Raw genomic sequence first — 23540 nt, 5'->3', positions numbered from 1 at the left:
GCCTGTGAGCAACCGAGACTGATGGAGAGAGAGAGATGAAGGCAGAATCAGAGACAAAAAGAGACAGAGAGTGAGAGACTGAGAGAGATAGAGAGAGAGTCTGAGAGAAAGACTGGGGAAGAACAAGAAAAATAGTGAGAGAATGAGAAATAAGAACACAAGAAGAGAGAGAGATGATGGAAAAAATGAGTCAGTGAGCTGTGAAGAGAGTGAATGTGAGAGTGTGAAGAGAGAGAAGGAGTCAATGAGAAAAAGGCGAGAGTGCAGAGGGACAAACCACGATGTTGTTATCTGTGGAGAACTTTGGCCTGACTGTTTATTTTTTGTCCCTATACTCCAAGGGGCAAACATGCCATTGACACAAAGGCACATCCTGGCCTCAATGTGCACTTCCTTTCCCACCCATTGATCTCACGATGAGGAAGATCGTCAAGCCACTTGCCACTTCCACTCTTGCCTAGCCTCTCGGGCTAATCTCAGACAAGATCCTGTTTCAGCGGGTCAGACGTTGTCTGCAGAGCCTCTGTGTATCGTTGGGGGTGGGGGGTGTTGATTGGAAACAAGGACCATTTAGCAGCAAATGCAAGATTCAAGATTCAAATGTATTTATCACATGTACAGTACATTGAGGCAAACAGTGAATTGCGGTGTTGTATCCGAGGATGTGCTGGGGGCAGCTGGCAAGTGTCACCACACAACCTGGCATCAATACAGTACGCCCACAATGCTCAGTAGAACAAGCGAACAACAACAGCAAAGCAAGCCCTTTATCTCCCTCCCACCTATGCACGTACACAGTCCTTTCACCCTAGGCCTCCAGCCTCCAGCAGATAAGGACTCGGGCCTGCAGACAATGGGCTTCGACCTCTCTAGCAGAGGTTTGGAGACTTGCCTCCAGCGACTGGATGTTTACTTCTGATTCAACCCCGGGTGTTGCAATGTGAGCATTATTAAAAGTAAGTTAGTACTAATTAGGATAATAGAGGGTTTTTTACTTCTGTTCTTTTTACTTCCGGTGCTCCTGCCATGCCGTACGGGTTGTGAAAGCCTCTGTATATACATAACGGTTTTGACGTTCGAGATAAAGTTGTTTCTTTGGCATGAAGTTGTCGAGTGTGCCTTTTTCGAAGTAGAAGTTACCACAGCCGGGCCTACCTCCAGCATATTTTTTCCCAGGACATGCCGATCACTGAACACCAGGCCTTGAAGTCCCGTCTCACTGATCCTGAAACCGAGGCGGGGGGAGCAATTGAGACTCATTCCCCATGCCTGCACAGAATTCTGACTCGAGAACTCGGAAACACCTCGCTGACTGGGGTGGGCGGAGGGGAGGAGGGAACATCAGATATCCAACCACGATTATCCCACGCTCATGTCCCTGGTTGTCAAACACTTAGACTCCAGTATGACTTCTAATTCTTCACATGCCTGTTCCTAAACCCCAACCTGACCTTCATCTCCCCTCTCTATCGCCCAAATCACCTTACGAACCTAAGAAAAGAATAAAAATTTAAACAATTAGATAATTTAAAAAACAACTAAGTCTGAGCTGAGGCTCAAGCAAAGATCCCACAGTGCAGTCTTGGAATGTCCCAGCCACTTTACAACCAATCAAATTAATTTTAAAGTGTATTTACCGTTGACGAATAGGAAGCAGGATAACCAATTTATGCACCGAACCCCCCACAAACAGCAAGGTGACATACCATTGGGTGATTTGTGCACCGCAAGCCCCCACAAACAGCAAGGTGACATACCATTGGATACACACATCAAAGTTGCTGGTGAACGCAGCAGGCCAGGCAGCATCTATAGGAAGAGGTACAGTCGACGTTTCTGGCCGAGACCCTTCATCAGGACTAACTGAAGGAAGAGTGAGTAAGGGATTTGAAAGTTGGAAGGAGAGAGGGAGATCCAAAATGATAGGAGAAGACAGGAGGGGGAAGGATGGAGCCAAGAGCTGGATAGGTGATTGGCAAAAGGGATACGAGAGGATCATGGGACAGGAGGTCCGAGAAGAAAGAAAAGTGGGGGGGAACCCAGAGGATGGGCAAGGGGTATATTCAGAGGGACAGAGGGAGAAAAAGAATGTGTGGTTTCCCCTCCCCCTTTTCTTTCTCCCTTGGCCTCCTGTCCCGTGATCCTCTCATATCCCCTTTGCCAATCAACTATCCAGCTCTTGGCTCCATCCCTCCCCTCCTGTCTTCTCCTATCATTTTGGATCTCCCCCTCCCCCTCCCACTTTCAAATGGCTTACTAGCTCTTCTATCAGTTCACCCTGACGAAGGGCCTCGGCCCGAAACGTCGACTGTACCTCTTCCTAGAGATGCTGCCTGGCCTGCTGCGTTCACCAGCAACTTTGATGTGTGTTGCTTGAATATCCAGCATCTGCAGAATTCCTCGTGTTACCATCGGGTAATTTGTTTTGGTAAGTGAAAAGGAAACTGCAGGTGCTGGAAATCTGAAATAAAAACAGAAAATGCTGTAAACATTCAGAAGTTCAGCTAACTCCTGTGAAGAGGTAAAACAGGCAAATGGGAGGGCTCAAATCCCTCTGGACAGAATTTCCAACCCTGGTGAAACTGGAAGGAGAGTGAAAATCAACTGAAAATGAAATTCAAGAAAACTTCGTTTTTCTGCAATAATTAAATAAAAGCAGAAAATGCAGAAAACACAGCAGGTCGGGAGTGTCTGTGGAGAGAGAAGTATAGGCCCTGGGAACACTGCCCACTTTTCTTCCAGGAACCCAGGCCGAAAATTCACCAAGTCACAGGGCAATACCACACAGGCAGCACCCAAGATCAGGACTGAACCCAGGTCACTGAAGCTGTGAGCTGTGACCCAGCGACTCTAACCTCTGCATCACCAACCAAGCTTAAAGCACAAAGGATCACATCATAGGCACTACCCTCCCCACCACTGAGGACATCTTGCCTCAAGAGGGTAGTCCATTATGGAGGACCCTCTCGGGCCAGGACACGTCCTCTTCATGTTACTACCATCAATGAGGAGGTACAGGAGCTTGAAGATACACACTTAACATTTTAGGAACAGCTTCTTCCCCCCCCTCATCGTTAGGTTTTTGAATGGTCCATGAATGCTTGTACACTAACTCACCATTTTGCTCTCTTTCTGCACTATTTTTTACCATATTTCTCATTGTAACTTATAATTTTGTTACACCGTGCACTGTACAAAGCAGCAAATTTCATGATGATAAGCCTGATCCTGATTTCCTGCTTCTGCACTACACTGTTGTGTCAGCATGTGTTCTGTATTTGAGGTGAGACTTTAGTCAGTTGACAAGGCAAACTAATCTCAGCAAGCTGTAATAAACAACTTCGAGTCAAACTATTGACCGCATGCAACAAAGGCGCTGTTCAAATTTCCTCAGACAAAAGATCAAACCACTTTTATATCAGCTCAATCTCAGCTTTGTTAAAGTCAAAGTAAATTTATTATCAAAGTATGGATTTGTCACTTGAGATTCATTTCCTTGCTGGTACTCACAGGAAAATAAAAAAAAACTTCGAGAGTTAATTAAAGACAATATGCAAAGTCTGACAAGCAGCCAATGTACAAAATGACAAAGTGTGCAAACAAATAAAGATAAATAAATAAACATTAGTAATTAAACAGATAGATAAATGAATGAATAAATAAATTACTGCATAGATAGAAAGATGATTAATGGGGACATGAGTTGTAGAGTGCTGAAAATGAGACTGAAGGTTGTGGAATCAGTTCAGAGTCGAGGTGAGTGACATTATCCAAGCTGGTTCAGGAGCCTGATGGTTGTAGGGTTAAATGTCAGCATTGTTGATGTATCTGGACTGTTCAGAATCAGAATCAGGTTTAATATCACTGGTTTTTGCTGTGAAGTTTGTTGTTTTGTAGCAGCAGTACATTACAATACATAATAATAAAAATCTATAAATTACAATAAGATATGTATATAAATTAAATTAAGTAAGTAGTACAAAAACAGAAGAAAGATAATGAAGTAGTGTTTATGGGTTGATTATCCATTCAGAAATCTGATGGCAGATTGAAAGAGCTGTTTGTGAACTATGTCCTCTTGTTTGCTCAGGTTAGCACTGAGCAGATAACGTCGGCAGACTGATTGCTATTGTCATGGAAAAGGAGTAGCAGGAAAGGGAAAAACCTGCAGGTGCTGGAGATCTGAAATAAAACCGGAAAATGCTGGGAAACACTCTGCAGGTCAGTATTTCTCTGTGGAGAGAGAAATACTGGCTGCAGGAAAACTTCCCATTTCTCTTCCAGATATTGCTGCCGGCGGCTCTGGCAACTGCCTATGAGACTGGTCCTGTTGAGAACTCACTGCCAGCTGAGATTTTGGACCAAACGTTGAACCAGGCAGGGACATTGCATCAGATCACGCTCCAATCAGGACAAAGGCTCCACATTTGCTATTGGTTATCGTCACTGGCCAGATTCACTTGCCACGTGCTTTTGGCGTATTGTCGAGTACAGGGGATGGGATGTTATGATGAAGTCCTGTAAGCCAACTCTGCCACTGTTTGTGAGGAGTTTATATGTTCTCCCTGTGACCTATGAGTTTACACCGGGTGATCTGGTTTCCTCCCACATTCCAAAGGTGTACGGGTTGGTAGGTTTGGTGGTCACATGGGTATTATTGGGTGACACATGCTCGCTGGGCCAGAAGGAGCCTGTTACCATGCTATGTCTCGAGATAGATAGATAGAGAAAGAGGAACGAAAGAAATTGGTGAGGCCAAATCTAGAGGATTGTGGGTAGTTCTGTTCACCAACCTACACTAAAGAGTGCAGAGAAAATTAACATGGATGTTGCCAGGACTCGAGGGCCTGAGTTACAAGGGTAGGTTGAATAGGTTAGGATTTTATTTCCTGGAGCATAGGAAGGAGAATCAGGGGAGATCTTATAAACAAAACTATGCAAAACTATGTAAATACATGCAGGTTTATCCCCCTCAGGCTGGATAAGCCTAGAACCAGAGGTCATCGGTTTTGGGTGAAAGGTGAAATATTTAACGGGAACATGAGGGGGAGCTACTTCACTCTCAGGGTGGTGTGAGAGTGGAACGAGCTGCCAGCGTAAATGGTAGTTATGGGTTCAACTGTAACATTTAGGAGAAGTTTTGATCAGTTCATAGATGAGAGAGATGTAGTTCGGGTGCAGGTAGAACATTAGGGCTGCATGAACTAGATGGGCCAAAGGGCCTGTTTTTGTGCTCTGCTGCTCGGTATCTCTATGTAAACATATAACATAGAATAGTACAGCACAGTACAGGCCCTTCGGCCCACAATGTTGTGCCAACCCTCAAACCCTGCCTCCCATATAAGCCCCCACCTTAAATTCCTCCATGTACCTGTCTAGTAGTCTCTTAAACTTCACGAGTGTATCTGCCTCCACCACTGACTCAGGCAGTGCATTCCACGCACCAACCACTCTCTAATTTAAAAACTTTCCTCTAATATTCCCCTTGAACTTCCCACCCCTTACCTTAAAGCCATGTCCTCTTGTATTGAACAGTGGTGCCCTGGGGAAGAGGTGCTGGCTATCCACTCTATCTATTCCTCTTATTATCTTGTACACCTCTATCATGTCTCCTCTCATCCTCCTTCTCCCCAAAGAGTAAAGCCCTAGCTCCCTTAATTTCTGATCATAATTCATACTCTCTAAACCAGGCAGCATCCTGGTAAATCTCCTCTGTACCCTTTCCAATGCTTCCACATCCTTCCTATAGTGAGGCGACCAGAACTGGACACAGTACTCCAAGTGTGGCCTAACCAGAGTTTTATAGAGCTGCATCATTACATCCGGTCTCTTAAACTCTATCCTTCAATTTATGAAAGCTAACACCCCATAAGTTTTCTTAACTACCCTATCCACCTGTGAGGCAACTTTCAGGGATCTGTGGACATGTACCCCCAGATCCCTCTGCTCCTCCACACTACCAAGTATCCTGCCATTTATTTTGTACTCTGCCTTGGAGTTTGTCCTTCCAAAGTGTACCACCTCACACTTCTCTGGGTTGAACTCCATCTGCCACTTCTCAGCCCACTTCTGCATCCTATCAATGTCTCTCTGCAATCTTTGACAATCCTCTACACTATCGACAACACCACCAACCTTTGTGTCGTCTGCAAACTTGCCAATCCACCCTTCTACCCCCACATCCAGGTCATTAATAAAAATCACGAAAAGTAGAGGTCCCAGAACAGATCCTTGTGGGACACCACTAGTCACAATCCTCCAATCTGAATGTACTCCCTCCACCACCACCCTCTGCTTTATGCAGGCAAGCCAATTCTGAATCCACCTGGCCAAACTTCCCTGGATCCCATGCCTCCTGACTTTCTGAATAAGCCTACCATGTGGAACCTTGGCAAATGCCTTATTAAAATCCATATAGATCACATCCACTGCACTACCCTCATCTATATGCCTGGTCACCTCCTCAAAGAGCTCTATCGGGCTTGTTAGACACGATCTGCCCTTCACAAAGCCATGCTGACTGTCCCTGATCAGACCATGATTCTCTAAATGCCCATAGATCCTATCTCTAAGAATCTTTTCCAACAGCTTTCCCACCACAGACGTAAGGCTCACTGGTCTATAATTACCCGGACTATCCCTACTACCTTTTTTGAACAAGGGGACAATATTCGCCTCCCTCCAATCCTCCGGTACCATTCCCGTGGACAACGAGGACATAAAGATCCTAGCCAGACTCTCAGCAATCTCTTCCCTTGCCTCGTGGAGCAGTCCGGGGAATATTCCATCAGGCCCCGGGGACTTATCCGTCCTAATGTATTTTAACAACTCCAACACCTCCTCTCCCTTAATATCAACATTCTCCAGAATATCAACCTCACTCATATTGTCCTCACCATCATCAAGTTCCCCCTCATTGGTGATTACCGAAGAGAAGTATTCATTGAGGACCTCGCTCACTTTCACAGCCTCCAGGCACATCTTCCCACCTTTACCTCTAATCGGTCCTACCTTCACTCCTGTCATCCTTTTGTTCTTCACATAATTGAAGAATGCCTTGGGGTTTTCCTTTACCCTACTCGCCAAGGCCTTCTCATGGCCACTTCTTGCTCTTCTCAGCCCCTTCTTAAGCTCCTTTCTTGCTTCCCTATATTCCTCAATAGACCCATCTGATCCTTGCTTCCTAAACCTCATGTATGCTGCCTTCTTCCACCTGACTAGATTTTCCACCTCACTTGTCACCCATGGTTCCTTCACCCTACTATTCTTTATCTTCCTCACCGGGACAAATTTATCCTTAACATCCCGCAAGAGATCTCTAAACATCGACCACATGTCCATAGTACATTTCCCTGCAAAAATATCATCCCAATTCACACCCGCAAGTTCTAGCCTTATAGCCTCATAATTTGCCCTTCCCCAATTAAAAATTTTCCTGTCCTCTCTGATTCTATCCTTTTCCACGATCATGCTAAAGGCCAGGGAGCAGTGGTCACTGTCCCCCAGATGTTCACCCACTGAGAGATCTGTGGACTGTTGTCCACTGGACTTGTTTGGTTGGATCTGCCCTGAACAGGAGCAGGGCATATCTACAAAGCAAAGAGGCAGCAAGCCCCATGGAGGCATTAGTCCAGCTGACCAAAGCTTGGTTGGGCAGATGATCATAAGCAGCTGGAAGGTTTGAACAAAGAATTCCAGAATTTGAGTGAGGCAGAGTAACGGATGTTGGAAAAGACTGAGAACTCAGGATCAGAAGAGGGATGAGACCGGATGATCTGGGAGGTGGAGTGGACGCCTGGACTGATGAGACTTCTCAATGGAGACCTGATGCACTCATTCAGCCAAGCCTCTGGAATCTGTCCCCGTCTCCACTGACAACTGAGGATTATTTGACTATTTCATTCACTATATCACTATTTCTTGACCAAACCAAGTGGATCTACCCACACATCTTCTGAGTTCCTAGTCTCCACCCATCACATCACATTATTTGTATGCTCAAGAGCAGAGTCCCAAAGCAGGCACTCTTTTCCGAGCTTTGTCCAGGGAGAAGATCACCAGGATGACGAAGGGAAGGCTTCAGGTTTTGACCATGATTTCAACTCAGAATCATTTGAGATCCAAGGGCATGGAGGGGATCTTTCCAGTAGTGGGGGAGTCTAGGACCAGAGAGCACAGCCTCAGACTACAAGGATGGCGCTCTAGAACAAACAAAGAGGAATTTCTTTAGCCAGTGTGTGGTGAAACTCTGCAATTCATTGTTATGGTGTGGAGGCCAAGTCATTGGGTATATTTAAAGTGGAGGTTGACAGGTCCTTGATTAGTAAGAGTGTCAAAGGTTATGGGGAGAAGCAGGAGAATGGGGTTGAGAGGGATAATAAATTAGCCATGATGGAATGGCAGGCCTGACTCAATGGGCCAAATGGCCTAATCCTGCTCCTGTGTCTTATCGTCTTATGCCACAGCCTCAGAATAAAGGATGGTTCCTTCCAAACAGAGATGAGGAGGAATGGTTTCAGCTGGAAGGTGGTGAATCTGTGGAATTCATCGCCAGAAACTGCTGTGGAGGCCGGGCCATTGAGTGGCCATAAGGCAGAGACTAAAGGGCTTTAGACTGGCAAGAGGTTGTGGATGATAGGAAGGAGCTGAGCCAAAGCTTGAGCCTAAATCTGATACTTACTTTCCGAAAAGCTCCCCTCCAGGTGGGGATTAGTCCCAAACACAAGAAAATCTGCAGGTGCTGGGAATCCAAAGCAACACGCACAAAATGCTGGAATAATTCAGCAAGTCGGGCAGCATCTGCGGAAAAGAGTAAACGGTCAACATTTCTGGCAAAAACTCTTCAACTGGACTGGAAAAGAAGGGGAGAAGTCAGAATAAGAAGGTGGAGGGAGGGTCGAAGAAGTACAAAGTGGCCGGTGACTGGTGAATTCAGGAGGTGGGGAGGGGTGAAGTAAAGAGCTGGGAAGTTGACTGGTTAAATAAATAGGCTGGAGAAGGGGGAATGTGACTGGAGAGAACAGGAGACCATGAAAGAAAGGGAAGGGGCAGGAGCACCAGAGGGAGGCGATGGACAGGTAAGAGGAATGGGGAATTCCCAGCGCTTTATTTCAACCCCTCCCACTCTCCTTGTCTTACTATCACCTGCTACCTTGGACTTCTTCCTCCCCTTCCGACAACTCCTTATTCTGATCTCTTCTCCCTTTCTTTCCAGTCCTGATGAAGGGTCTCCACCCGAAACATCGACTGTTTACTCTTTTCCATAGATGCTGCCTGGACTGCTGAGTTCCGCCAGCATTTTGTATGTGGGAGTTAGACCACTTATTCACATGGCTGTAAAATATCCCATAGCCACTTTTTTAGGAAAGGGCCAGAATGTTTTCCCTGTTAATCGGCTCGACATTTATCATCAATCATGTTAAAAGGGAAGTTGGCATTCAGCTCTGTGCTCACGGAATCTTACTGTGCATCAAACTGGCTGGTGTATTTTCCTGTATTACAACAGTGGCTGCACTATATTAACAAAACAACATTGTCTTTGCAACCGGAATTTACAAAGGGATTAAAATTAACTGAACTAAATAATTCCAACTAGCTTTTCCACCTATTGACGAAAAGCACCTTTTAATAAACAGCCTCTCTGTTGTGTCTCTCTAAACATTTACTTCCTATCATTCTAGCCTGGTCGGAGAGGAACCACACTCCATCTCCATGTGACGCATGGCCAGAGATTCTGTTGTATGGGGCCAGAGGTCAAACCCAAATTCCAGTGCGTAAATAGAACAAGTTGAGTTTAATGGACAAAGGGTCAATAAGTGAGAAGATTTCCCCATCCTGGCCCCAGGAGAACTGAAAGCAATAGGGAAATTTTATGATCTTCTTTCATTCTTTAAGTGCCTCACTGACAGCAGCAGCAGGGTTTTGCAGCATCAATGGAATTTGTCGTGTTAGAGAGGAGGTGTTTCATGAACATTGGGGAAGTGGGCTTTCATGAGCACACACGAAGAAATCTGCAGATGCTGGAATTTCAAGCAACACACATAAAAAATGCTGGTGAACGCAGCAGGCCAGGCAGCATCTATAGGAAGAGGTACGATCGTGTTTCGGGCCCAGACCCTTCGTCAGGACTAACTGAAAGAAAAGATAGTAAGAGATTTGAAAATGAGAGAGGGAGCAGGAAATCCGAAATGATAGGAGGCCGTGGATAGACGTATCAGACTGGGAATGGGACGCGGAATTAAAATGTGTGGAGTGTTCCCGACACAGGCTGGGAGACCGTTTCGCTGAACACCTACGCTCTGTCCGCCAGAGAAAGCAGGATCTCCCAGTGACCACACATTTTAATTCCACGTCCCATTCTCATTCTGGTATGTCTATCCACGGCCTCCTCTAATGTCAAGATGAAGCCACACTCAGGTTGGAGGAACAGCACCTTATATTCCGCCTGGGTAGCCTCCAACCTGATGGCATGAACATTGACTTCTCTAACTTCCGTTAATGCCCCACCTCCTGCTCATACCCCATCTGTTATTTATTTATTTATTTGTTTGTTTGTTTGTTTGTTATTATATATCCTCTCTCTCCTTTTTCTCCCTCTGTCCTTCTGACTATACCCCTTGCCCATCCTCTGGGCTTCCCCCCTCCCCTTTTCTTTCTCCTTGGGCCTCCCATCCCATGATCCTCTCATATCCCTTTTGCCAATCACCTGTCCAGCTTTTGGCTCCATGCCTCCCCCTCCTGTCTTCTCCTATCATTTCAGATCTCCCCCTCCCCCTCCCACTTGCAAATCTCTTACTAGCTCTTCTTTCAGTTAGTCCTGACGAAGGGTCTCGGCCTGAAACGTCAACTGTACCTCTTCCTAGAGATGCCTGGCCTGCTGCGTTCACCAGCAACTTTGATGTGTGTTGCTTTCATGAGCACGTTTGGAGTTAGAGGGGAGAGAATTGATAGCCATCAGGTATTAGAGTAGTGGGCTTCATTGGACAAAAGGGGGATTAGAGGGATGAACTTCAATGAACAAACAGAGAGATTAGAGGGATGAGTTTCATTGGACATTGGGGGATTAGAGGGGTGGTCTTCAGTGGACAAACAGAGATTAGAGGGATAAACTTCAATGGACAAACAGAGGGATGAGTTTCATTGGACATTGGGGCACTAGAGGGATCAATATCAATGGAGAAACAGAGGGATTGTAAGGATGTTTCAATAGACATGGGGATTAGAGAGACGAACTTTAATGGACATTGGGGTATTAGAGGGTGGTCTTTGTTGGGCAAGTTAAGGGATTAGAGGTGTGGGCTTCAATCAACAAGCAGTGGATCTTAGAGGGGTGAGCTTCAGTGGAAATTGGGGGATTAGAGGGGTAGACATCAGTGAACACGTTGGCAATTAGTGATGGGCTTTGTATAGGCAAATTTGAGTGATAGGCCTATATTACTCTGAGCAGCCCTGAACGTGGGAATTTATAGCATCATGCTGATACAGTGGAGGAGTTCCCAGGCAACAAACTTGGGGAATGGCGCAGGGTAAGAGGATGTCAAACCTGGAGGCAGCTGCTCCGTAAGCAGCGACCTCAGACATGAAAACCCAATGACATACAGAGCAATAGAAGCCCCTCAAGCCTGCCCCACCTATCATCAAGATCAAAGCTGATCCTCAACCTCAGTGCCACTTCCTGAATTCTCGGAATACCCCTTCACTCCCACAGACCCTGAAAACTATTGACCTTGGTTTCAGATTAACAAACAACTGAGTCTCCAGGATGCAGAATTCCAAATTTGTCCAGACATTTTCTTTCTATTTTTTTCCTTTCCTAAAAGTGTTGCTTTTTGGAAGCAGTGGGGTTTTTCACACTGGCTCAAGCCAGTGTATTGACAGCCTATTAGAACACAGAATCATTGCAGTGAGTCCTTACGTTGTGATGCGTGGATAGGTTAAATCCACCAGATTCAGCAAGTGGAGTTGGTATTGTGTGAGTGGCCAGGTGGATAAGAAAGTGGCTTGTGTTGATGCTGTTGTCATGTTTTTTTTAATCATTGTTGTTCTTTGTGTTGATGGGCATGCAATGTTGGCACTGGAACGTGTGGCGACACCAGGGGGTTGCCCCCCCTCCACCCCCCCCCACCCCCGCAGCACAGCCTTAGGTTGTGTTGGTTGTTAACACAATCAGCATATCTCACTGTGCGATAAAAAAAAATGAATCTTAAAACTGCAACTGGCTAAGTCTTTGTTAACAAACTGTTCCTGGTCTGAGACTTCTCAGGAAGGAAAAACATTTTCCAGCTTTTCAACCCCTTGAACAGTTGTATAAGTTTCATAGAACATGAACATTACAAAACAGTAGGCCCACAATGTCGAGCCGACCTTTAAACCTAATCTAGCCCTTCCCTCCTACATAAACCTCCATGTTTCTATCATCTGTGTGTCTAGCAAAAGAATTTCTCAAATGCCCTTAACCTACAAGCCTCTACCACCATCCCTGTGGGAGTGTTCACACACTTACCGCTGACTGTGTGAAAAAGTTACCTCTGTCATCCCCCTTATACTTTCTCGCAATCTCCTTAAACTCTTCATGCCCACTAGTATTAGCAATGAGATCTCCCCTCATTCTTCTAACACCTAGAGATTCTCATCTCAGCCTATTCACTTTGCACTCATTTAGAAAGTTCCCCATCCCTGGAACCAGATAGGTAACCCCCCAGTGCACACCTTCCTTTACAGGTACATCATATAATAAGGAGACCAGAACCATACACTATAATCCAAGTGCGTTATCTCTATGGTCCTGTATAGGTAAGCCCCCACTGCACATCCGCCTTTACAGGTACATCCTTTGACAAGGAGACCAGAACCGTACACTATACTCCAGATGCGTTATCTCCATGGTCCTGTATAATTGAAAAGCAAACTAACATCAGCGTCCATTTCAGGGCTGACATCCCCCAGTAATCTTCAGTCAAACGACTTGGTTCCCATCCAAATGCCAAAGCGATCGGTCAAGATTATTGCCATTTGTGTAATGCATAAGACTAGAAGACATAGGAACAGAATGAGGCCTTTCAGCCCATCGAGACAGCTCTGCCATTCCATCATGGCTGATTTATTATCCCTCTCAACCCTATTCTCCTGCCTTCTTCCATAACATTTGATGCCCTGACTAATCAAGAACCTATTAACTTCGGCATTAAATATAGTCAATGACTTGGCCTCCACAGCCGTCCATAGTGATGAACATCAACCTCTGGCTAAAGAAATTCCTCCTCACCTCTGTTCTAAATAGACCTCACTCTATTCTAATACTGTGTCCTCTGGTCCTTGTCTCACCCACTGTCAGAAATATCCTCTCCACATCCACTTTGCCTTTCAACATTCAATGGGTTTCAGTGGGATCACCTGTCATTCTTCTAACCTCCGGCAAGTACGCTTCTCATACATTAACCCTTTCATTCCTGGAATCATTCTTCTGAATCTCCTCCGGACCCTCTCCAATGCTATCACATCTTTTCAGATAAGGACTCCAAATCTTCTCACAATACTTCAGGTGTGGTCTGACCAGAGCTATATAAAGCCTCAGCATTGCATCCTTGCTCTAATATTCTAGTTCTCTCAAAATGAATGCAAACATTGCATTTGCCTTCCTTACTACAGGAAGGCAAGTTAACTTTTAAGTAATCCTGTATGAAGACTCCCAAGTCCCTTTGCACCTCTGATTTTTGAATATTCTCCCAGTTTAGTTTATAAACTGCCAAAGTGCATGACCATGGCCTATATTCTATCTGCCACGTTTTTGTCCATTCTCTCAATCTGTCTGTCCATAGAAACATAGAAACATGGAAAATAGGTGCAAGAGTAGGCCATTCGGCCCTTCGAGCCTGCACCGCCGTTCAGTATGATCATGGCTGATCATCCAACTCAGAACCCTGCACCAGCCTTCCCTCCATACCCCCAATCCCTTTAGCCACCAGGGCCATATCTAACTCCCTCTTAAATATAGCCAATGAACTGGCCTCAACTGTTTCTTGTGGCAGAGAATTCCACAGATTCACCACTCTCTGTGTGAAGAAGTTCTTCCTAATCTCGGTCCTAAAAGGCTTCCCCTTTATCCTCAAACTGTGACCCCTCATTCTGGACATCCCCAACATTGGGAACAATCTTCCTGCATCTAGCCTGTCCAATCCCTTTAGGATTTTATACGTTTCAATAAAATCCCCCCTCAATCTTCTAAATTCCAATGAGTATAAGCCAGGTCGATCCAGTCTTTCATCATATGAAAGTCCTGCCATCCCAGGAATCAATCTGGTGAACCTTCTTTGTACTCTCTCTATGGCAAGGATGTCTTTCCTCAGATTAGGGGACTAAAACTGCACACAATACTCCAGGTGTGGTCTCACCAAGGCCTTGTACAACTGCAGTAGCACCTCCCTGCTCCTGTACTCAAATCCTCTCGCTATGAATGCCAGCATACCATTCGCATTTTTCACCACCTGCTGTACCTGCATGCCCACTTTCAATGACTGGTGTATAACGACACCCAGGTCTCATTGCACCTCCCCTTTTCCTAATCGGCCACCATTCAGATAATAATCTGTTTTCCTGTTTTTGCCACCAAAGTGGATAACCTCACATTTATCCACATTAAATTGCATCTGCCATGAATTTGCCCACTCACCTAACCTATCCAAGTCACCCTGCATCCTCTTAGCATCTTCCTCACAGCTAACACTGCCGCCCAGCTTCGTGTCATCCGCAAACTTGGAGATGCTGCATTTAATTCCCTCGTCTAAGTCATTAATATATATTGTAAACAACTGGGGTCCCAGCACTGAGCCTTGCGGTACCCAACTAGTCACTGCCTGCCATTCTGAAAAGGTCCCGTTTATTCCCACTCTTTGCTTCCTGTCTGCCAACCAGTTCTCTATCCACATCAATACCATACCCCCAATACCGTGTGCTTTAAGTTTGCACACTAATCTCCTGTGTGGGACCTTGTCAAAAGCTGCAGGCTCCCTGCTTCCTCAAAACTACCTGTACCTTCACCTATCTTTGTATCATCTGCAAAGTTGATCACAAAGCCACCAATTCCATCATCCAAATCATTGACATATAATGTAAAAAGAAGCTGTCCCAATACTGACCCCTGTGGAGCACTAGCCACTGGCAGCTGTTCCTTTTATTCCCACTCTTTGCCTCCTGCCAGTCAGCCAACCTTTTATCCAATCTTTCCTGTAATACCATGGGCCCTTATCTTGTTAAGCAGCCTCATATGCAGCACCTTGTCGAAGACCTTCTGAAAATCCAAATAAACAACATCCACTCACTCTCCTCTGTCTATTCTGCCTGTTATTTCCATAAAGAGTTCCAAAAGATTTGTCAGGCAAGATTTCCCCTTAAGGAAACCATACTGACTTTTGCCTCATTTATCATGTGCCTCCAAGTACCCCCAGACTTCATCCTTAGTAGTGGACTCCAACATCTTCCCAACCACAGAAATCAGGCTAACTGGCCTATAATTTCCTTTCTTCTGCCTTCCCCCTTCTCAAATAGTAGAGTGATATTTGCAATTTTCCAGAGCATAGTGATTCTTGAAAGATCAAGTTCAAGTGTAATTGTCATTCAACCGCACATGAACACCCATGAATACAGCCAAACACAACAGCGTTGCTGCTGGCAGGGCCAAGGTACAAAACACAGTACACACATACTGTCACACAAAAAAATATCGTCCAAGACACTGAGCCCGTGAATGTTGCAGCAGTCTGCAGCCGAACACATTACAGCCTGTCTTCTGCCAAGAGAACACTGGGAGGCAGCTCCAATTCCGACGCCTCGCTCCTGGGCAGCTGTAAATGGGCTCCCCTCCCATCCACCAATAAATCAGTGAATTCGACTAACAATGTCCAACGGAGTCTTGCGATCACAAGGAAAAACAACAAAGACGATTACTCACTGCACACCGCCTTCATGCACCAGCTCCTCCAACGCCTCTGTGATACAGGCAGCAGCATGCTCTACCAACCAGTAACAGCGTGGGCTTGCAGTACTTTAAGTTCTTAATGTCTGGGGGCAGGGTCTTGTGATCATTAAAAATATGCTTAAAGAAGGCAATAACACCTTTGGTTGACCTCATAGAAGCTGCTGCGATCAAATCCATTGCCACCTTACTGGAAGATCATTACTAAAGCCACAATATCTTCAGCTACCTTTTTAAGAACCTTGGGGTATAGTCTATCTGGTTTAGATGACTTATTTATCTACAGGCCTCTCAGCCTCCCAATCCTTTCTCCTTATTAATATCAACTGCACTCGCTTCTACCTCCTGGCACTCTCAAATTTCTGGCATACTGCAAGTAAAGACTGACACAAAATACTTAAGTTCTTTGTCCCCATTACTACCTCTCCAGCATCACTTTCCAATGGACTAATATCCACTCTCACTTCTCTTTTACTCTATATATGTGTAAAAAACTTTTGCTATCCTCTCTTACATTATTAGCTAGCTTGCCTTCATATTTTATCTTCTCTCTCCTTATAGCTTTTTCAGTTGCCTTCTGTTGGTTTTTAAAAACTTCCCAATCCTCTACCTTCCCAGCAATTTTTGCTATATTATATGCCCCCTCTTTTGCTTAATGCTGTCTTTGACTTCCCTTGTCAACTGCAGTTACCTCATCCTCCCATTACAATACTTCTCATTGTTGTGATGTGTCTATCCTGCGTCTTCCGAATTGCCCCCCAGAAACTCCAGCCATTGGTGTTCTTCATCCCTGGTAACAACCCCTTCCAATCACCTTTGATCAGCTACTCTCTCATGCCCCTTACTCCCTTTCCTCCTCTATAATACTGTTACATCTGACTTTATCTTCTCCCCCTCAAACTGCAGAGTAAGTTCCATCATATTATGATCACTACTTCCTTAGGGTTCCTTAAGCTTAAGCTCCCTATCAAATCTGGTTCATACACAAAACCCAATACAAAATTGCCACAAGTCACTCTAAAAAGCCATTCTATGGACATTCTATGAATTCCCTATCTTGGGATTTAGCACCAACCTGATTTTCTCAATCTACCTGCATATTGAAATCCCTTATGACTATTGTAATATTGCCCTTTTGACATGCCTTTTCTATCTATGGTAATTTCTATACCACATCCTAGCTACTGTTTGGAGGACTGCATATAATGCCCGTCAGGGTCTTTTTACCCTTGTAGTTTCTTAACTCTACCCACAAAGAATCTACATCTTCCAATCCTATGTCACCTCTTTCAAATGATTTGATTTCATTTTATACCAACAGAGTCACCCCAACCCCTTTGCCTACCTGCCTGTAATTTCCCAATGTAGCCCTGGATGTTAAGCTCCCAACCCTGATCTTCTTTCATCCATGACTCAGTAAAGCCCGCAATGTCATACCTGCCAATCTCTTAACTGCTCTGCAAGATCATCTGCCTTATTCCATACACTACATGCATTCAACTATAACACCTTCAGCCTGGTATCCATCACCCTTTTCAATTTTGCACACGCTGAAATTGAGCTCCATGCTCCCATGCTGCAGAGCTCAGGGGAGGGAGGGAGGGAGGGGAGTGAACGTCGACTCAGACCATGAGAGGACTGCGTCGGGCATTTTTATGCCTTACAAGGCGCAGATTGGAAGTCTGTGCGGGACGCCACTCCTCGCACAGACACTAGAGCAATGTGTGATTAAGTGCCTTGCTCAAGGACACAAACATGCTGCTACAGCTGAGGCTCGAACCAGCGACCTTGAGATCACTAGACGAATGCTTTAACCACTTGGCCATGTGCCCAACACAAGCGGAGCTCAACTGTTGTCCAACAACTTGCTAGTGAGGTAGACTTGCAGTATTTGATGTTCTCAGTATCCAGCAGTGCCTTGTGATCATAAAGAAAAATGTAAAGGAGAAGCAATTAAACCATTAGTTGGAGCCAGAGTGGTCACTGCAACTGGACACACAGCCATCTCGAGGACAAAGTTCAAGATGGAAACCCATGTAGTCACAGGGAGAACATGCAGACTCTGCACAGACAGCGCCCAGGTAAGGACTGAAACCATATCACTAGATCTGTGAGACAGTGGCTGCACCCACTGTACTACTATGTTGCCCAAAGGATTCACTTTATTTGGCATATACGTTGGTCAGGTGTGGTATGTTGGTCAGGAAGAAACATGCAACGAAAAAAACAATATTAAAGGATTATGAAGATAACTGCCAGCAAGTATTTACAATGTAAACAACTTTATAAGAAGTTTGCAGTGCAGTGAAAGGGGTAATGGATAGTGTGTGTGTGGGGAGGGGGCTAACTAGAAAGATGAATCACATCAACTATCTTGGGGAAGAAGCTTTTAAGCTGGCATGGAGCTTTGGTTCCAATAGCCCAACGACTATTCCTTTCCAGAAGGGTGTTTTTGGAAAAGGCATTTTGCGGGGTGGAGGTGGAGGGGGAGGGGGAGGGGGTAGTGACTGTAATGATTTTTTTTGCCTGTTTCTTTGTTCTGGACACATACAAGTCCAGCAGTGATGGTAGTAGTTGAGCACTCACTCTAGTTAAGTATGATGTTCTCATAAGGGGTTGTCTATTGGTGTTTCTCAGGTGACTGTAAAGGCAGTTCCAAGGTCCACATATTTTGGTGCAGTGTGGCCAGGTGACCGAACCCCAGACTACATCGCTCTCAGGATCTCCAGAATGCACAAGCCTCCATGACGAGGTGACGAAGCTCGGAGAAGGCAGCGATGGTGGACTACAGCTGATGACTTTTACTGCCGATAAGACCATAAGACATAGGAGCAGAATTAGGCCATTCAGCCCATCGAGTCTGCTCTGCCATTCCATCATTGGTGATCCTGGATCCCACTCAACCCCATACACCTGCCTTCTCACCACATCCTGATCTGATAGTTTGCTGTAATTGTTGTGTCGTGTGAGAGAATGCTACACCAAACCAGACAGTGATGACTGATGAGAGGATGCTGCGCCAAACCTTAAGATTGCTATAGCTGGGGGTGGTAATGGGGAAGCTCCCACTACCTATTAAATGCTCCCAGTGGCATGTGCCTCAAGTAGCCTCTGACAAGCAAGTCCATCTCCTGGCCTTCACGTGTGGCTTAGCTACTAAGCCCAGTGGAACTATTTCTAATAACAAGAGCAGGGGCAAAGGCAGGTTATTGGTGCCTTAAAACCAGTTGCTTCAGGCAGGTGGGGCTCATCAGCCGTGGTTGGCAGCTCACCTAGCAGAAGGAAAACTTTGATCTCAAACCTCCGCTGCCTTGCGGCTATACCCACTCATGGGGAAGGCTTCAGAAGTAACGCCAAGGGAATAATCCGGAGTTGAAACCCTAAGGCAGTCCCACGTTGAGTTCAATGCTGGCTGGCAACTCCGGTGTTGCTCCTGGTACCAAACTGTATCGGTCTTTGCTGTTCCTTTGGGTTCATCAGATGCGTGGAGACGGGGAGCAGCTTGTTCTCCACATTGTACTACCCAGGCTTGTGTGTGTAGACAGCTGGGATGCAATATCCATGGTGAACTCTGACCGATGGAAGCCTCAGACAAAGGAAACTGCACCAAACCAGACAGTAATGACTGATGTAGGGTGCATGGGATCCCCTCCACCAGCCTCATGTCAAAAAGGACAAAAAAAGACAAAGTTTATTCATAAACACAAAACGTTCTGCAGATGCCGGAAATCAGAGAGACAAATGCAAAATGCTGGAGGAAGTCAGCAGGCCAGGCAGCCTCTGTCGAGAGGAATAACGAGTTGACATTTTGGACCGAGACCCTTCATCAGGAAGGGGGAAGAAGCCGGTTGGGGAAGGGGAGGGAGTATGAGCTAGAAGGTGATAAATGAGGAAGAAGGTGGGTGGGTAGGGGTGGAAGATGAAGTGGGAAGCTGCGAGGTGACAGGTGGAAGAGGTAAAGGGCTGACGGAGAAGGAACCTGATAGGAGAGGAGAGCGGTCCGTGGGAGAGAGGCAGGACGAGGAGCACCAGAGGGAGGTAATGGGCAGATGAGGAGAAAAGAAGGGCAGAGTGGAGAGCCAGAATGGAGAATGGGAAAAGAGAGAAGGAGAGGGGGAGAAATTACTAGAAGTTAGATAAACTGATGTTCATGCTGTTTACTCATTTTACCTTCGAGACTTTATCCCTGACATTGCAGTACTCCCTCTGAGCTACACTACGTGCCAACATGCACTCTGAAGAGGGACTTTAATCAGTTAACCTAAGCTTAACAAGTTGTAATGAACCACGGTGAATTAAACTATCAACTACATGCAAGGAATGCACAGTTAAACGCTTTCATAGAACTAAAGGTCCAACCGTAAATAAATCCCTACGATCTTAGCTTTTGACCTTTAGACATCAGTAATGTTGAGGTGACTGGTTTGGCTACACAAGTTATTCTTGTAATGTCTGGCAGAGCATAGGGTTAAGTTATCATTGTTGATACAAATGAGCAGTGGCAGATGCTGGAGATCTGAAATAAAATGCCTGAGCACAAGCAAGAGAAAATCTGCCTAGTGCTTGAGATTTCTACACTGAGAACCAGATTCTAACTGTCTAAACTACTGACACCTCTCATAATTTTATAAATTTTTATCAGGTCTCTCCTCAGCCTCCAACGCTCCAGAGAAAACAGCACAAATTTGTCCCTCCCTCTTCACTGCCTAATCTGGTTGTCAAGAAGGTACATGGTGTGTTGGCCTCCATTAGTCAGGGAACTGAGTTCAAGAACCGTGAGGTATTATCGCACCTCAATAAAACCCTGGTTAGACCACACTCGGGATATTGTGTTCAGTTCTGGCTGCCTCATTATAGAAAGGAGCTCCTTTCATTAAAGAAGCTCTGGAGGAAACGCGGAGGAGATTTACCAGGATGATCCTTGCATTAGAGAACATGTCTTAGATAGTTTCAGTGAAATAAGGCTTTTCTCTTTGGAGAGAAGATGAACGAGAGGTGACCTGATAGAGGTGTACAAGGTGATAAGAGGCATAGGCTGAGTGGACAGCCAGTGACTTTATCCCAGGGTGGAAATGGCTCACACAAGGGAGTGTAATTTTAAGGTGTTAGAAGAAAGTATAGGAAGTCGGAGATACATCTTTGAAAGAGAAGGCTGGGTGGGTGCTGTGTGCTGTCAGGAGTGGTGGTAGAGGCAGATACATAAGGAGATAGGCACATAGATGAAAGAAGATGGAGAGCAATAGTGAGATCTTACAGTGGGTTAAAAAGTCAGCACAGTATTGTGGGCCGAAGGGCCTGACAGTCCTATGTATATTATAGCTAGCACCCCGTAATCCAGACAGCCTCCTGGTGAACTTCCTCAGCACCTCTACCACTTTATTAAAAATGAGATACAGGTAAACACATTTATGGTGAAATGTTAGACCACTATACTTAGACCATTAGACCATAAGGTCATAAGACATGGGAGCAGAAATAGGCCATTCAGCCCATTGAGTCTGCTCCGCCATTCCATCATGGCTGATCCCAGATCCCACACAACTCCATACACCTGCCTTCTCGCTAAAACCTTTGATGCCCTGACCGATCAGGAAACTATCAATTTTCACTTTAAATACACTCCCAGTCTTGACCTCCACAGCTCTCTGCGGCAGAGCATTCCACAGATTCAGTACTCTCTGGCTAAAAGAATTCCTCCTTAACTCTGTTCTAAAGGGTCGTCACACAATTTTGACGCTATGCCCTCTAGTTGTGAACACCACCACCAGAGGAAGCATCCTCTCCACATCCACCTTATCTAGTCCTTTCAATATTTAGTAGGTTTCAATGAAATCCCTCACATTTTTCTAAATTCCAGTGAGTACAGGCCCAAAGCTGCCTCACGCTCCTCATGAACTTCCTCTTGACTCTCTCCAATGACAGCACATCCTTTCTGAGGTATGGGGACCAAAACTATTTACAATACTCTGTGCGACCTGACTAGTGTCTTATAAAGCCTCAGCATTATCTCCTTGCTTTTATGTTCTATTCCCCTTGAAATAAACACAAACGTTGCATTTGCCTTCTTTACCACAGACTCAACCTGTACATTAACCTTCTGGGAGTCTTGCACAAGGACTCCTAAGTCCCTTTACACATCTGATGTTTAACCTTCTCCCCATTTAGATAATAGTCCGCACTATTGTTCCTTTTACTAAAATACATTATCATATATTTCCCAACACTGTATTCCATCTGCCACTTTTTTACCCATTCTTCCAATTTGTCTAAGTCCTGCTGCAATCGCATTGCTTCCTCAGCACTACCTACCTATCCACCTATCTTCATATCATCCACAAACTTTGTCACAAAGCCATCAATTCCATTATTGAAATCATTGACAAGGAATGTGAAAAGTAGCAGCCCCAAAACTGACCAATGAGGAACACCACTAGTCACTGGCAGAAAAGGCCATTTTATTCCCACTCACTGCCTCCTGCCTGTCAGGCATTCCTCTATCCATGCCAGTATCGTTCCTGTAACGCCATGGGATTTTATCTTGTTAAGTAGCTTCATGTATGGCACCCTATCAAATGCCTTCTTACAATCCAAATAAATGGCATCGACTGCTTGATACTTCCTCATCTTTAATAATAGACTCCAACACTTACCCAGCCACTGAGGTTAGGCTAACTGGCCTATAATTTCCTTCCTTTTGCCTTCCTCCCTTCTTAAAGAGTGGAGTGACATTTGCAGTCTTCCAGTCCTCCAGGACCCCACCAGAACCAAGTGATTCTTGAAAGATCACAACCAATGTATCGTAATCTCTTCAACAACCTCTCTCAGGATCCTGGGTTGTCATCCGTCTGGTCCGGGTGTCTTATCCATCTTAAGACCTTTGAGTTTGCCTAGCACTTTTTCTTTTGTATTAGGAATGGCACTCACTCCTGTTGCCTGACACTCTGGGACTCTTCTGGCACACTGCTAGTGTTCCAAGGTGAAAACTGATGCAAAGTACTTATTAAGTTCAACCACCATTTCTTTGTCCCCCAATACTACCTGACCAGCATCATTTTCCAGTGGTCCAATATCAACTCTCACCTCCCTTTTACTCTTTATATAACTGAAAAACGTTTAGTATCCTGCTTTATAACATTGGTTAGTTTACCCTCATATTTCACGTTTTCGGTTCTTATGGCTTTTTTAGTTGCCTTTTGTTGGATTTTTAAAACTTCCCAGTCATTCAACTTACTAATCACTTTGCTACTGTAGCACCCTGCGAAAGGTTTATGCTAACATAATGGTCTTTCTGTTTGGGTTACGGTTAGAGATAACAGGTGCTTTGGAATGTGAGCCGCCCAATGAAGGGAGTGTGTTTTCGTGTTGTGTGCCTGACACCGGTGTGAGCTGGGTCTTTTGTTTGGCAGGAGATGAAAGGAGAAGATGCCAGAGAGAAGAGATCGTAGTACAGACCCGGAGCCTGGGGAGATCAAAGGAGGATCGGCGAAGGGGAAACCGTGAGCTCCAACTTGTGCACATTAGACTGTTACATTAAAATGGGCCCTTTTCTTTCTTTGCTTTTTCTTTACTA

At 45.2% G+C, this 23540-nt stretch overlaps 1 long non-coding RNA gene across 1 annotated transcript; it reads right to left on the bottom strand.

Annotated features, from left to right (window-relative positions):
• Positions 1–653: 653 nt before the first annotated feature.
• LOC140204468 (uncharacterized) lies at positions 654–9264 on the bottom strand. Its single transcript, XR_011887631.1, has 3 exons — positions 9152–9264; positions 8681–8799; positions 654–1491 (listed from the first exon to the last, which is right to left on the bottom strand). It is a non-coding gene; the product is annotated as an uncharacterized lncRNA (long non-coding RNA).
• Between the last annotated feature and the right edge of the window lie 14276 nt (positions 9265–23540).

Source organism: Mobula birostris, chromosome 10, assembly GCF_030028105.1.
Source record: "Mobula birostris isolate sMobBir1 chromosome 10, sMobBir1.hap1, whole genome shotgun sequence".
In the NCBI taxonomy this organism is placed as follows: domain Eukaryota; kingdom Metazoa; phylum Chordata; class Chondrichthyes; order Myliobatiformes; family Myliobatidae; genus Mobula; species Mobula birostris.
The sequence above is the reverse complement of the archived record's forward strand: the minus strand, read 5'-3'. Positions and strand labels throughout refer to the sequence as shown.